Source organism: Giraffa tippelskirchi, chromosome 6 (assembly GCF_054371585.1).
Source record: "Giraffa tippelskirchi isolate mGirTip1 chromosome 6, T2T-mGirTip1v1.2.pri, whole genome shotgun sequence".
In the NCBI taxonomy this organism is placed as follows: domain Eukaryota; kingdom Metazoa; phylum Chordata; class Mammalia; order Artiodactyla; family Giraffidae; genus Giraffa; species Giraffa tippelskirchi.
Window position 1 is genome coordinate 155,399,327 of NC_137280.1, and position 12,309 is coordinate 155,411,635.

Sequence of the window (12,309 nt, forward strand, 5' to 3'; positions counted from 1 at the left end):
CTGGGTTCCTTTACCCTACTGCTCTCCACCTGGGTGCCCTGTGCCAATAAAATCTCTTGCTTTGTCAGCACATGTGTCTCCTCAGACAATTCATTTCCGAGTGTTAGACAAGAGCCCAGTTTTGGGCCCTGGAAGGGGTTCCCCCTCCTGCAACAAGAGGAGACTCTGCCTTGGGCCCACCGGTGTAATAAACTGCACTCCACTATCTGCATTGTCCTTCTGGGTGAATTTGTTTCCCAGAACGTGTGGCTACAACACCTTGACCCTTTTGCTCTTCATGTTTGTCATTTACCACTGATGTGGCAGTTCCTCAACTATACTCTTTACCCACATCTTCTTCAATCTGCTTCAATTTGACATCTCCTTTGTCCATAAATATGTACCATTCTCTCAAAGTGAAACTGAAACCATTTTTTCTTGATCTTTATTTGTTCTTTATCTACTTGCATGCATTTTAAATCTCATGTTTATTAATTCCTCTGGTTATTTTCTGTTTGCCTTTCAGATCTAGTCTTCATCCTTTCCCACTATTGAGTGTATTACATCAATGAATTCCCAAGGCTTCAGGTATCCCTTAGACCTGGCAAAGAGGAAATTGGAGGAAAGGGGATATAAAAAGTGGAGTATTCATTCTTCCACCTTTCTCCTCGGGATGTTAGTTTAGGCCCTTGACTAAAAGTCACTGCTCCTTTCAGGACATCTGGATTCCTGTAAGTGTTCTATCTTCCTGTCCTTCAAACTGAGTGGTGACAGTTTAGCTATGGTTCCCCCCCAGTCCTGCTCCCAACATTGTAATCATTTCCTTTATAAACTGAGAAATGGACTATCTCCTGCCATATCAGCAAAGGATATCACAGTCATCAGTGATTGTAGACCTGTATGCTGAGCCAGGAAAGAATACCTGGCAGCTAACAGCCATCAGACTTCAGCCACTCCCTATGGTGAGCCCTGAGGAAACACAGGTATTGGCCCCAGATAGCTGAGATGCATATCAAAAGAATGATTTCAGTGAGCCCAGACTCTATCGTCTTTCCATACAAAGAAAAGTGCCAAATTCCTTAACTTGAGATATCTGGTTTTCTTTAAATTAAAATAATCATGTACTATTCACTCAGAAACAACTGTATTATATATGTATTACAGTTTTTAAAAAACATATACATATTTTGATGTTAATAGGGTTAATCATTAAAATTAAAAAATATTCATGACGAAAAGTACAATTTTATAATAAAAAACACTGAACTTAGAACTAGTTAAAATAGAAGTATGGTCCTTAATTATAGATGAAAATGTATGTTTTTTTAAATAAAATATTGTTTTTATACTGTCAACATTTTAGAGAATATGGTATAGCTGAAGAGTTTCTTTCATCCTTTTGTGTATCATCACATTTGGTCATGGTCCCTGGTCTTTGAAATAAATAGTCAGGTTTACTTAAAGTTTAATTCTTTTTTTTTTTTTCCCCTTAGTGCCATTGACAAGTTGAAAATTCTTGCCATATCTTTAAATATTTTTGCTGTACTATTTCCATTGAAAATGAGTATTTGTATTTCTGGAAGGCAAAGGCTATTGTGTGGAAGATATTTCTTCAATTCTTTGAGTATACAACTACAAATGACTATTAATGGAAATAAAAAGAACAACAATCATTTGACGTTCAGACTACCTGTCCTGTGATGCAAAACTTCTACATACCCTGGCTCCCCATTCACCTCCTCAGAGCAATTCTCTCAGGGTTACTTGAGATGCTGTATCCCAAGCTTGAAGTCTTAAAAATTCCTTCCAAATAAAACATAAATCTCAACTTTTCAGCTGTGAACAAAACAAACTCTTTTAAATCGTGATGGGAACCAACTCTACCCACTTTCTCACCATAAATTCCTTCCTTTAAAGCTGTACATTCTGGATTACCTTCTTTTCTCTCCTTTTTAGGAAAACCATTTACTGCTACTTGACAGTGAGGGCAGAACCCTGAAGATTCATTCCAAGGCAAGTCCCCTCCCCTTTAGAGAAACAGTGCTCCTTGGAAGGTCTGTGAGAGAGGAGGTGGATGAAAACCTTGGATAAGGCCATAAGTATATGCATAAGATAAGTGGAAGATAAAGCCTTTTTATTATTTATCAGAGGAAAGAAGTGTAACATTGTCAAGTGATTTAAAACAATTTAAAGCTTTTACACTAATATATTTGAACTGGATGCAAGCATTTTCATATATTTGTTTACTGAAAAAAATGTACAAAATGAGAGTTGTGAAATGAGTTTTATTTGGGGCAAAATGAGGACTATAGCCCAGGACACATTTCAGATAGCTCTGAGAAACTGCTGTAGAGATGTAGGGGGTAAGGTCAGTATTAATATATATGTGATTTTGGTGAAGGGGGAGTTCCTGCAATTAAGGACATATTTTTTTGCATAAGGTTACTACTGCTAGTCATGAGGAGCAGACATAATCATGAAGGATTTTAGTGCTTTTCTAGATATGAAGGGATGCAAGACAGGCTCATAAAATTGTCTCCTAAAATCATCTATTAATAACTATCTGAAGATATTTTCTGCCATTTTTTTTTTCTAGAGCACAGAATGCCTCATTTCTGATCTCCACCCTGAACTCCTTTTGGAGGGTGTTGAAGGTCAGCAGCTGAAGTGGCTCATAATTTAATCCCTGTAGAGGTAGATGACAAGTGCCAATTTGTAGGTGACATATTCTATGAGAGCACATACTTCAAAAAATAGTGCTTGGCTATACTATATATTACCAAGAGAGATCAATGGAGAAATTATAAACTTTATTGAAATAAGTATCATTCAATCTTATTAACTATGGAGTAATATTTACCCTGGAGCCCTGACAAAATTAAAACTGTAGGTAAATTATATACAGTACCTAAAAATGTAAGAGTTAATTACCTTAGATAATACCACATAAATGTTTCATTAGCTTGAATTCTAATGCAATTTTAAATTCTATTGAATTTTCTTACTTAAGTAATATAACAAACTAATCACCAAGAAGAAAAATATAAAACATTAACTTGCTATTAATTTTATGACACATTATTTGATGGTACTGGATATTAAAACTAAATTAACAGATAACTTTAATGGCATTTAGCCAAATTATTCTACATCGCTAACTGGTTTTTAGAAAAACAGTGAAACTAATATAAAAGTAAATTAGAATTTTGAACTGCTCTGATTTTATTACATATATATGGTTAATGGAAAACATAGGTAGAAGATTAAAAAAACAAAGACTAAATTTTTAAAATCCTCTTTTCATGTGTATCTCCAAAATAATAGTTTCAGACTAACTGACAGCAGTTTGCCTTTAACTATTGATATTTTGACCTGGTCCCTCATTTCTCTTACTCTCTCTTTTGAAAACTACATGAGGACTGTACCTTCGGAAAAATATCTAAAAGAATGTTAATTGTAGTTATGCTCGGGCGGTAGTTTTTCAACGGTTTTATTATTTTATTATTTTTGTTCATTTGTATTCCTAATTTCATCTGCAAAGAATATATGTTCCTTGGAAAATTAAAATAGAAATAATCCAAACCTCTAATATGTTAATTTTTAAAATATCTTATAATATTACATATAAGATATATTATATATAAATGCAAACAAGTCAGAACTAGATGGGACATGAGCTGTCTCTTCCTATTAAAGTCAATGTTTCAGTTTCATTGATTTTAGAATACACTTGAATTTAACTTGATTCAATTTAGAACACACTGCTGAGTACCTATTATGTGCCCTACATTCCCTGCTAAGCTCTGAACAAGGATGAGGAGATGTAGTCGCTACCTTAAAGGCAGTCACAAAGATATAATGAACTGCAGTACAAAGTCACAGGTGAAAGAAGTCTCTAGGGTTGTACCAACTAAAGCACAGAAGAGTCTATAATTTTCAACTTTTTTCAGGTGAAGGATTTCAGCAAGACAGCAATATTGGTCAGAATCTTTAAGGGTGAGTAAAATCTTAGCATATGAAAGGATAGAACACTGTAGAAAGAATGTGAGGATTTTTAATTTGGAAAAAAGATTATTCAGGTGACAGCACATTTCAGTGCCCTTCAAATATGAAGATGACTATTATATGGAAGAGAATATAGATGCATTCTATGCTGCTTTAGCCAGCAGGATCAGGATGTATTTTTCCTTTATTGGTCATTGTTAGTTGTCTGTGATTTATGTCAGTGCCTTGAGAAAATACAAAACTTATAGGCACAGCACTGTTAATGAAGAAAATATGAGCTATTTATGAATAGCACTTTTTGACATGTTTCAAGGAATGAATTTTGCTCTCAATAGAGAGATTTCCTTTACATATATATGCAAATTAAGCCAAGATGACTTGGTTTAATATATTTATTAAGAGTGTGCATCTTTGCTCTTAGTTTTATGTGCAATGTAACATGATGTCAATTGTCTGTAACATTATGGGGTGTAAGTGGATGAGGAAAACAAGAACGCTGAAAATTGTTATTGAGTAAAATCTACTGCACAATTTATGTCAATAAATGTAAAGGCAGTCTAGCAGATTGTTCTTTTTCTGCTATTTTCATCAATGAACTTAATAGACAGTGAAATCACAGGCAGAAACTGTCAAAAGTAGAGATGAGAAAGTTTACTACAGTGAGAAATCAACTACAAAATTTTATCTTGTGTTATGATATTCACAAAGAGATGAAAAGTTTAGAGTTATGGACCTAAGCTTGAATGTGGGTATCTGGGTAAGCTGGTGATTTGTGAGCTTCCATTTGTGCCTCTTAGAGTTGAAAAGAAGAAAAAAAAGAGTCTACTTGGAAATAAGAAAGAAGAACCCTACAAGTAAGCTGATCCCAGGGGAACAAAGTGCTTGATTTGAATGGAAGGTATTTAGTATGATTTTGTTTTTATTTGTCTTTTGCCAGAAAGATTTCACAGTCCACAGTTTAGGAGACATAAAATGAAATAATAGAGCTCTTGGAGAAGGGAATACTTCCTTCAAAATCAATAACAAATAAGCATAATTATTGAACTTGGACATGTTTGAATTTTATTAGAATGCAGTACTATTAATTATTTTGATTGAAGATCAACCTTTATGTTTTGCAAATCTCTTAAACTATGATTAGAAAATATCCTAGAAAGATGGACAGACATAATTAAAGCTGCTGTTAGCTCATGTTATTGGCATAACTGTGATTAAATATCCTGAATATTCAAACATATTTGTATTTCATAAATTTTGGCAAAGAACAAATGTTGGTACAGTTCTAGGCACTAAAAAAGATGAGATAAAGAATAAAATAGTAGGTGTTGAAGGGCAGTAGCACAGTTGTAGAGGGCATCAGAGATTACACTGAATTCATTCAACAGTTACTTATGGGCTGCTATATTCCTGGGCTAACCTGGTGGGTCACTGGTAAAGAACTCGCCTGCCAATTCAGGAGACGTGGGTTCAGTTCCTGAGTCAGGAAGATCCCTTGGAGAAAGAAATGGCAACCCACTCCAGTATTCTTGCCTGGGAAATCCCACGGACAGAGAAGCCTGGTGGGCTATGGTCCATGGGTTGTAAAGAGTTGGACATGACTTAGCAAGTAAACAACAACAAGCTATATTCTCATTATTGTTCTTGGTTCTGGGGGCAGCATTAGAAGTAGCACAAACAAAAGAAACAGAACAAATGATCATTATAAAACTTATTGCTAAGGGAAGAGTCAGAGGGCATTTCATGTAAAGAACTTAAGTTGAAGGCAAGAGGATAAAAAATGTCTCAGAATTCTAACCACTCCTATTTGCTCAGTGAAATATGAATGAAGATAATAAGTACAGAGTATGGGAGAAGACTTGCTAGTTTGAGGACAGAATAGAAGGCATGAAATACTCATCTAGGAGAGGGTAGTAGATTGGCTAGAAGCACTAAAGACCTATTAAGGTCTGTGATCAAGACAGACTTTGAACATGTTTCTATGTATTTCTTCAAGCAGAGATGAAATACAAAGCTAGAGTAAACCAGAGTTGGGATTTTTATCAGAAAATACTATGGAAAAAGATAAAGAAAGGTGTGGAGGGTCTATGCACAGGAGTAATAATAATGATTGGTGTGATATTTAAGCCGGATGAGGAAGAGGTTGAGGAATAATAGGGTTGAGAAGGAATAAAAAGATCAATTGGAGGTTTTGATTAAGTCAAAGAATTATTGCAATCAGGATACTAGAGAGAGTGAACTGAAAGATAAAAAATGTTGTAAATGGAGAACTAGAGAGTTTACACGGTGAGTATGGAGTTGTGGGCAATTATTATTAAAATGTTCGAGAGTCTGACTGCAGGAATGGATCGACTGAGGGAAGGAGAACAGTATCAGTTTTAATGGGCAAGTCAAGGGAGTCAAGGAGAGTATTGTGCCAGGATCAGCTGCAGAGAGGATGAAACAATCAGAAAATATTTGCACTGATCCTAGGCTATACTTTGAGAGAACATAACGTAAATCTGTAATATTCACATAACTTTACTCATTATTTCTTTTTCTTAAAATCAAAGCACATAAAACTATTCTAACGCACTAGGCATTCAAATCTATTAATATACATGCATATACATATGCTGCTGCTAAGTCACTTCAGTCATGTCCCACTCTGCGCAACCCCACAGACAGCAGGCCGCCAGGCACTCCCCCCCCCACCCCCCCACCACTCCCCGCTGCCGTTCCTGGGATTCTCCAGGCAAGAGCACTGGAGTGGGTTGCTATTTCCTTCTCCAATGCATGAAAGTGAAAAGTGAAAGTGAAGTCACTCAGTTGCATCCGACTCAGCGATCTCAAATAATAGGATGTACTCTCTTTCTTGAGCCAAGTCTAATATCAGCAAAGGGAAAAATCATTCTGATTCTGGAAAGTCTATATTAGGTTAGCTACAAAGTTCCTTTGAGTTTTTCCATAAGATGTTAATGGAAAAACCTAAACCAACTTTTAGGCCAACCTAATAGATTACGAAAGTGAAAGTGTTAGTCGCAAAGACATGTCTGACTCTGCAACCCTATGGACTGTAGCCCACTAGGCTCCTCTGTCCATGGAATGCTCCAGGCAAGGACACAGTAGTGAGTATCCATTCCCTCTCCAGAGGATTTTCCCGACCCAGGGATCAAACCCGGGTCTCCAGCATTGCAAGCAGGTTCTTTACTGGCTGAGCTACCAAGGAATATAATAGATTATATTATAGTAACTCTTCATTCTGGATTTTCTTGAAGATTATTATATAGAAGAAAGCACAGCACACAACCCTCATCAAAACTTCCATTAAGTAATTTCTTGTCCATTCAATTTTTCCTAACTTCTTTTCGCATCTATGCTAATATACTTCTCTTTGTAAACTGTCTAACACTCTCCACTGTGTGGTCACCTTGATGAAGCTATAAGGCAATCAGGAGTTCCTGGTATTTCTGCCATTTGCATCTTTCCCACTTTACATAGTGCAAATTATGAATTTTATTTAAAAGGCATGAGAGAGAAAAAAATTATTGGCTCTTAAATACTTTCATTTATTTAGGCTCTCTCACATGTCTTTATGTATACCTAATATGCATAAATATTTATTTGTAGGTATCAGAGAGTGAGAGTTTACTTAAAGACACGAGATGCAGTGATTTACCTCAATTGTTGAGAATCAGAACTGTGGGGTAGGAAAACTTTATTAAATGATAGCTTTTCACAGGTTGCATATTCAGGTAAGTTTGGGAACATGACTGTAAATAAATGAATGAGGAATCGAGTTTGACATTTGCATGATGAAATATGAAGCACATTTTCAATAATTTCAGTGATCCCCTAAATATCATTCAGAAATGTTAGCCGACCTAAATTTCCATTTGGCTAATGACTTTCTCTGCAAAGCATATGACAAGCTGTCACTGCCATAACTCTAGTAATACATCAATAAATTCCACCTTTCTGGGTTTTTATATATTTATACCTAAAGCAATAGAAAAATCCCTGGGTAAAATAGAAATTGACACAATTTCTTACAGACCCAAGAGAGAATATTAATCTTTGAAACATTCATGTATTTGAATATAATGCAAAATGCAGGGCTGTACATATCTTTTAATAAAAACATTTAGCTGTATCCTGTGGTAAAAAAACCCTCATTTATTATTTTGGGGTATAAACAAAATAATCTTCAGAAGTCTGCAACAAAAGTTTTCTCTAAAAATACTCGCAAAACAAAAGGATTTCAATAGGCAGGCATTCTCCTCCACTCCCTACCTCCCACCCCCACCTCCCACCAAACACAATTAAACTCCTAGCCAATAATACTAATGTGTTTCTCCCATACTTGCTTTGATTTTTTCAAAGGGAAACCCTTAACAAGACATAGACAAGAGAAAAAAATCATGAAATACATAAATTTTTTAACTCCAATGCTGTGAATTGACATTCTCATCAATTTATATCCTTGGATAGCTATTAGCTCATAATTTGGTGTTCTGATCAGCGAATGACATAAGATCAATTTAAATTGATCTTTCATAAATGGTTTGGCATTTACATGGAAAACCAGTGCTGAATAGGTGAGGATCTATTGCTGTAGGCAGAGATTACCTGATAGCAAGAAAATGAAGCAGCACCATAAGGGAGCTCAAAGAAAAACAGGAGGAATAATGGTAGGCGCACACCGTATGGCCCAGAGGGATAAACAGAAGCTGGTTTTCTCCAGGGCCTAGAGTTATGCAGCTGCCATACATTCACATCTTCTCTTTCCCTCATGTACACCTCTGCAACCAAATCTCAGGCTACATAGTCTCTCCTCTCGGCTAAACTTTACACACCTATTTCTTTTACTCTCTCTTAGACCAACTCCTTTAGCTTTACTCACAAATGGCCCACCTATGGCTGTCCTAGCGGACGTTTTCACACAGCTTCTAGTTCAAGGGCTGGAGAGAATCAAACTAGATACTATGAGTTGTAAATTCAGCAGCTTTATCAGGCGAGCAACCCAGAACCAATGAACTAGACATGGATAGGGGTACACAGAGGAGTGAAAGCGGGAGGTCACATTGCGAGCACTCTTTCTCAGAATGGCACAAAGCAAGTGGCCTAAAAGATGAAAAATTCCATCTATTTGCTATTTTGCAATGGTCTAGAAAGTCCCTTAGCCCATACACCTTCCCAATTTTCTGTAGAACTCCCCAGAATTCCTATGCAAAAATCAGTTCCTTTTTTGGGAAAGCATAGTCTGTTAAAAATTCAAAAATCTTAGGGAAAGATTACATGTGATAAAACAGAACTAAAAAATACATGTTAATTTGAAGGAACTGAGTCATCTGCTTGTGATAGTTATAACTTTAAAGAACCTGAGATATCACCTAATCTGACTCCTTGTCTTATAGGCAAGAGAAGTAGGTACAGAAGTTTAACGGCTTGCCCAAATCCATGTGGTTGGATATTTTTTAAAGGTCAAGGCTATAGTCTAGTTTTATTAACTCCAAATTCAATATTACTTCTACTGTACCAAAATGTTTCCTTTTTAGCAATTCAGTTTGACCAGTGTACCAAGGAAATTGAAATTTTGTTGTATTTTAGCACCCGCATTAGTTTTATACTGTTACTGTAACAAAGTACAACAAATGTGTGACTTAAAACACAAATTTACTATCTTGCAGTTCTGGAGATCAGAAGTCTGATATGAGTCTCACTGGACTAAAATCAAGATGTCAGCAGGGCTGTGCTCCTTTACGGAGGCGCTAGGGAGGAACCCATTTCCTTGCCTTTCCTAGCTTCTAAAGGCTGCCCACACACTCTGAGGGCCCCTTCCATCCTCAAAGCCAGCAATATCAGGTTGAATTGTTTTACATCTAAACACTCCAGTCTCTACATTCATCCTTATATCTCCTTCTCATCCTCTTTCCATTTTAAAGACTATTGTGATTATATTGAGCCCACCCAGATAAGCCAGGAAAATCTTCCTATTTTAAGGTCAACTGTGTAGTAACCTTAATTCTATCTGTGACACTAATTCCCCTTTGTTATACAATCAAATGTATTCACAGATTTGGGGCATTAGGACATGAAATTTTTGGTGGGGTGTGGGGTTGGGAATGAGGGCCCTATTATTCAACCTCAAAGGAGATGATCCTTGAAATGGGTCAGAGAGATGGAGAGATACTTAGCGGGGAATGCATGGGTTGTCTGGAAGCGAGTTTCCTTGGTCTCTGCCACGTTTGCATCTGGTTCCTCTTTCGACCTAAATTTTCTCTATCACTTTAGCCCCACAACCTTCTACTGCACCTCCTAAATATAGACAGTTCTCAAGATTCAATTTCAGGCCATATATTAAGTTACATCTTTTAGAAAATTTACCTAGTTTCAAAAAAAAAAAATAACCTAATATCAGTAGGTCCTTCTACAGACTTATATAGTCAGTCATTAAATCCTCTTTATATTACTTCTCATTGCTAACAATTTCCTTTTTAAAAATTTATTTATTTTTAATTGAAGGATAATTGCCTTACAGTATTGTGTTGGTTTCTGCCAAACATCAACATGAATCAGCCATAGGTATACATATGTCGCCTCCCTCTTCATTCTCCCTCCCACCTTCCTCTAGGTTGTTACAGAGCCTCAGTTTGATTTCCCTGAGTCATATGGCAAATTCCTATTGGCTATCCATTTTACATATTATAATGTAAGTTTCCATGTTTCTCTCTCCAAACATCCCACTCTCTCGTTCCTAACAATTTCTTATTTTAACCCACTGCCTCTGATTCTCTCAAGTTATTTGTGGGAAAAATTAATATCTCTATTTGTTCAAGGGGAAAAAGAGATAATTGCTTTGGTGACTTCATATAACCTAGAGCAACAAGACAGTGACATTCTGAGAATAGAGTTCAGTTCTTCAACTTTCAATTCATGTTTCCTACAAAGCATAACTCAGCAACCAGGAAAAAAATCCCATACGATTCAAACATTCTTCTGTGAACTGAAATAATTTTTCTTTCCAACATCAACACCTTCGCCACAGGACATTCTGTGAACTGAAAAGAAAGACTCTGTGCTAAAGCTGTGTCATGCTAACACTGCAGCAGGCATATTAGCTTCTCGTTTGAGAGCTATTTAACTTGAATAGAATCTGAGCAGTTACAATGGTAGAAAGATTTTATGTAACTGTTATTTTTCCATTAATGAAAGCTCTACTACCTTTAAGATCTGAAAAGGCAAGACCTCTGCCATTAAACAAAAAAAAATCACAGTTATCTGAAAGACATATTCACAAGCAGTTAGCAAATACTGCACTGGCTTTTTTACATGATACTAGGCCACAGAAGAGATGCAGTGATGAGAACAGGGAGTTGACAGGCTGTATAAGTTGAAAATAATAGAAAATAATACTACTAAATGAATGCATGATTAACCATGAAATATATAAATATTTTTCATGTTAAAGCTTATTTTGGAAAGAATTGAAATTTCAATAAAGAAAATAAGACTTAAAGGAAATGGCCAAAATTTTAGCTAAAATTCAATGAACAATTATTTTGCTCAAAGGTGATTAAAGTTGCGGTTCTAAAACAGGAAATCCATACATAATTTGCTATCAAGTTTGAAAGGACCCTATCAATGTATCATTTGTCTACTAAGAAGAGGTGAGGGTGTTTCTTTTCATCCTGAAAGGAGCCACACTAGTTTTTAAGGGTTGCATTTTTATGCACAGAAGAGCTTGCTCCTCTGTGTGAGTGGATAGACTTGCAACACTCACGATAGGGTGACCACATTTTAAATTGCTTTAAATGAGATATAACAATTTGTGCGCCACAACTTTGGCATTTCAACAGGTGGCTAAGGTTTGGTTGAATTATAAAGTTTAAGTTGATTTATTTACATTTTTTCATTAACATGGATAGACATCTGAAATTGATATACAAATTTGAACTCTACCATTCATTCATAACAATGTATTGAGTATGTTTATTCTGTTCTATTGCCAGGTTCCAGAGAGCTCAAAACAGATGAAATGCTGTGCAGCAGAAAACACATATATGAATAATTAGTAATGAAAAACTAAGGAATAGGCATATATAACCTGAATCTTTAAAAACCAATACCTTGTAGAAATCATTCAACAAGGTGAAGAGTGGGGTAAGAGCATTCTCATAATAAGAAACTTCACTTTAAGATCCATGAAGACAGAAAACAAGGTCATGTCAGTGGAGAACTACAAGCAGCTCAGTGTAGCTGGATCATAAAGTTCAAACAGAGAAGAGTGAAGATATGACTGGAGAGTTGAAATGGTCCAGGTCAAGGTAAGTTAGTTGTGACATACAA

The 12,309-nt window shown here is 35.9% G+C and overlaps 1 protein-coding gene and 1 long non-coding RNA gene across 22 annotated transcripts in view; one reads left to right on the forward strand and one right to left on the reverse strand.

The window, feature by feature from the left end:
* Positions 1-12,309, reverse strand: part of EDIL3 (EGF like and discoidin domains 3) — a 1,139,470-nt gene that overhangs the window by 534,318 nt on the left and 592,843 nt on the right. The gene's annotated exons all lie outside the window — the stretch shown is intronic.
* Positions 1-12,309, forward strand: part of LOC145511161 (uncharacterized) — a 39,408-nt gene that overhangs the window by 14,367 nt on the left and 12,732 nt on the right. The window contains exons 4-9 of the long non-coding RNA XR_014057560.1: positions 506-618; positions 1,936-1,992; positions 3,930-3,975; positions 4,782-4,838; positions 10,595-10,672; positions 11,973-12,287. This is a non-coding gene — a long non-coding RNA (uncharacterized LOC145511161). The remainder of the gene's footprint in view (positions 1-505; positions 619-1,935; positions 1,993-3,929; positions 3,976-4,781; positions 4,839-10,594; positions 10,673-11,972; positions 12,288-12,309) is intronic.